The sequence below is a fragment of the Panthera onca genome, chromosome X (assembly GCF_046562875.1).
Source record: "Panthera onca isolate mPanOnc1 chromosome X, mPanOnc1 haplotype 2, whole genome shotgun sequence".
In the NCBI taxonomy this organism is placed as follows: Eukaryota; Metazoa; Chordata; class Mammalia; order Carnivora; family Felidae; genus Panthera; species Panthera onca.
The window spans coordinates 75,153,273-75,157,572 of record NC_138357.1 but is presented as its reverse complement, the minus strand read 5'-3'; the positions used below and the strand labels follow the sequence as shown (position 1 = coordinate 75,157,572).

Here is a 4,300-nt window from a genome sequence, read left to right as displayed (position 1 = left end):
CCGAGAATACTCTATCTAGAAAGTCTGTCATTCAGAATAGGAGAGACAAAGAATTTTCCAGAGAAATAAAACCTAAAGGAGTTCTTGACCACTAAACCAGCCCAGCAAAAAATAATAAAGAGGATACTTTGAGTTGAAAGGAGACACCAAAAGTGACAGTATGAAGTTAGATAACACAAAAACAATAAAAATGAATGTTTCTGTAAAATAAGTCAAGGAACTCACAAAATAAAAGAATGGAAAATATGACACCATAGGAAAAGCTAGAAGGAGAAGGATGTAGAGAGAACAAGAAGGAAGAACAGAAAATGACATCCACGGATTATAGTACCTACAGCCAAGCTGCAGCCCAGCAGGGCTACGGTGCTTAAACTGCCCAGCTCACCCAATATATATACTGACTGCTGAAACATATGGGCAGTAAAGTTATGGAACCTATGGACAGCTCGCTGATGTCATCTATACCCAGGCTCAGACTACTGTGACATATGCCAGACCACATATGCAACTTCTTATGGACAGTGTCCCACTGGTTATATTACTCCAACTGCCCCCCCAGGCATAGTCAGCCTGTCCAGGGTTATGGCACTGGTGTTTAGGATAACACCTCTGTTATGGTCACTACCACCCAGACCTTCTATGCAGCTCAGTCTGCATATGGCACTCAGCCTACTTACCCAGCCTATGAGCAGCAGCCAGAAACCACACTTGCAGGATTGTAGCAAACCTGCTAAAACTAGTCAACCTCAATATAGCACAACCATCCCAGCCTAGGATATGAACAGAGAAGCTACAGTTATCCCAGGTACCTGGGAGCTACCCAGGCAGCCAGTCATGGCACCACCATCTTATCCTCCTACCAGATATTCCTCTACACAGCCAACTAGTTATGAGAATAGCAGTTACTCTCAGCAGAACACGTATGGGCTGCAAGCAGATATGGACAGCAGGGTAGCTATGGTCAACAAAGCAGCTGTGGGCATCAGTCAGCCACTAGTTAACTACTGCTAAACTGGACCCTACAGTCAGTCTTAAAGTCAATATAGCCAACAGACCATCAGCTAAGGGCAGCAGAGTTCATTTCAATAGTACCACCCCAGTAGCATGGGTGTTTATAGGCAGGAGCCTGGAGAGTTTTCTGGACCAGGAGAGAACCAGACCATCAGTGGCCCTGATAGCTAGGGCAGGGTAAGAGAGTGATTTGATTATGGAGGCATGAGCAGAGGCAGACAGAGAAGAGAACATGGTGGAATGAATGTGCTGGACAGCAAGATGTCTTCAAAAAGCCTATGGACCCATGGAGGAAGGACAAGACCTTGATCTAGGCCCACTAGTAGATACAGATGTAGACTCTGATAATAGTGCAATTTTTCTGCAAGTTTTAAATGACAATGTGACTCTAGATGATCTGGCAAACTTATTTAAGTAGGTGTGGAGTTGTTAAGATGAATAAGGAAACCAGACAACCCATGATCCATATCTACTTGGACAAGGAAACAGGAAAGCCCAAAGCAATGCTACAGTATCCTACAAAGACCCACCAACTAGTGAGGAAATGTAAGGTTTCTCTTGCTCAGCAGAAACCTCCCATGAACAGCATGCAGGGTGGCATGCCTCTCTTGAGGGTAGAGGGACGCTGCTGCCACTCTGGGGAGGTCCGCAGGGCCCAGAAGGTCCTGAGGGCCCCATGGATAGCATGGGAGGCTGTGGAAGAAACAGAGGTGGCTTTCCTCCAAGAAGGCCCCAGGATTCTCAGACCCATCCAGAGGAGGAAACGTCCAGCACCATGCTGGAGACTGGCAGTTTTCCAATCTGGGTGTAAAAACCAGAACATTACCTGGAGAACAGGATTCAACCAATGTAAGGTCCTAAAGACTGAAGGCTTCCTTCTACCATCCTTTCCACTTCCAGGTAGCAACCATGGCACAGGCAGCCCTGGTGGCATGACTGGGAGGAATATGTGGCTTCATTGACCATGGTGGTCCAGGTGGAATGTTCAGAGGTGGCCAAGATGGCCAGGACATGGACTGAAGTGGGTTTGGTGCAGGAACATGAGGTGGCCCTGGTGGACCCATGGACCTTTGCTGGAACAGATGTGAAGAAGAAGAGGTGGGCATGGAGAACCTGGAAAAATGGAAAAAGGCAAGCAATATCAGAAACACAGAAACAGACCCTACAGAGACCCTGCAGAGCTGCATTGACTGTAAGACTTATTTTTTTAAACAGAAAATGTTTTAAATTTATGATGGCCACAACATTATGATTATTCCTTGTCTATACTTTAGTATTTTTCACCATTTGTGAAGAAACATTAAAGTAAGTTAAATAATAGTATGCAAAGTTTCCCCCCCTTCTTTTAAAGATAGTTGTTTAAGACTAAACAATGGGAACCCCCTGTGAGCATGCTCAGTATCATTGTGGAGAACCAAGAGGGCATCTAACTGTAACAATGTTAATGGTTGTCGTGTTTTTTTTTTACATAAAATTCCAAACGTTCATTAAAAAAAAATATGATAACATACACCTAAAACATGCAGAGAAGAAGAATAAATAATAGGTTCAAACTTAAATGACCATTAATGTAGACTGCTATGTGCAGAAGAAGCTATATACAAATCTAATGGTGCCCAGAAACCAAAGCCACTAATAAATATGCAAAGAATAAACAGAAAGAAATCCAAATATATCACTAAAGAAAACCAGGAAACAAAAACAAAGAATCCAAGAAAATCTTCAGCAGCAATTACAACACAAACAACAAAATGTAAATAAGCACATATCTATCAATACTTTAAATGTAAATGAACTAAAAGCTCCAATCAAAAGACATAGGGTGATAGATTACATGCAAAAACAAGAGCCATCTATATAGTACCTATAAGATACTCATTTTAGACCTAAAGACACTTGCAAATTGCAAGCGAGGGGATGGACAAATATCTATCATGCAAATAGATGTCAAAAGAAAGCCAGAGTAGCAATATTTATATCAGACAAAAAGATAATTTAAAACAAACAGTGTAACAAAAGACAAAGAAAAATATTATATGATAATAAGGGGGATAATCCAACAAGAAATATAACAATTATAAACATTTTTGCCCCAGTATAGGAGAATCCAAATACATAAAACATCTCATAATAAACATAATGGAACTGACTGATAATAATACAATAATGGGCTGGTCATCTAAACAAAATTAATAAGAAAACAATGGCTTTGAATTAAATAATGGAACAGATGGACATAAGAGATATATTACGAACATCACATTCTAAAACAGCAAAATTCACATACTTTTCAAACTTCTCAATTCTCCATAATTGATCACATATTAATCCATAAAGCAAGTCTTAATGAATTCAAGAAAATCAAAGTCATACCATGCATCTTTTCTGACCAAAGTGCTATGAAACTAGAAGTCAATCACAAGAAAAGATCTGGAAAGACCACAAATACGTGGAGGCTAAATAACATGCTATTAAACATTGAAATAACATACTACTAAACAAATGAAAACGAAAATATGAAAATACCATGGTCGAAGACCTTTGGGATGCATCAAAAGTGGTTCTAAGAGGGGAGTGTATAGCAATAAAGGCCTACATCAAGAAGCAAGAAAAATACCAAATAAATAACCTAACCTTACACCTAAAGAAGGTCGTAAAAAAACAACAAACAAAATGTAAAACAAGCAGAAGGAAATAGTAAATATTACAGCAGAAATAAATGATACCAAAAATAAATACAATAGAACACATCAATGAAACCAGGAGTGAGTTCTTTGAAAGTAAAATTGATAAACCTCTAGCTAGACATATCAAGAAAAGAAGAGAGAGGAATCAAATAAATAAAATCACAATGACAAAAGAGAAATAACAACTAAACCTACAGAAATACAAACAATTGTAAGTGAATATTATGAAAAACAATATGCCAACAAATTGTACAAACAGAAGAAATGTACCAATTCCTAGAAACATATCAACTACCAAAACTGAAACAGGAATAAATAGAAAATTTCAACAAACAATAACCAGCAAATAAATTGAATCAATAATCAAAAAAAAGTCCCAAAAGATAAAAGTCCAGGAACAGATGGCTTCACAGGGAAATTCAACCAAACATTTAGATAAGAGTTAATAGTTATTCTTCTCAAACTATTCCAAAAAAAAAGCAAAAAGGAAGAAAAACTTCCAAATTCATTCTAGCAGGCCACTATTTTTCTGATACCAAAACCGGATAAATACACTAGTAAAAAAGAGAACTACATGACAATACCTATGATTAACTTAGATC

At 38.6% G+C, this 4,300-nt stretch overlaps 1 pseudogene; it reads left to right on the top strand.

Annotated features, from left to right (window-relative positions):
• The first annotated feature begins 281 nt into the window (after positions 1–281).
• Positions 282–2,201, top strand: LOC145713778 (RNA-binding protein EWS pseudogene; annotated as a pseudogene).
• Positions 2,202–4,300: the final 2,099 nt, after the last annotated feature.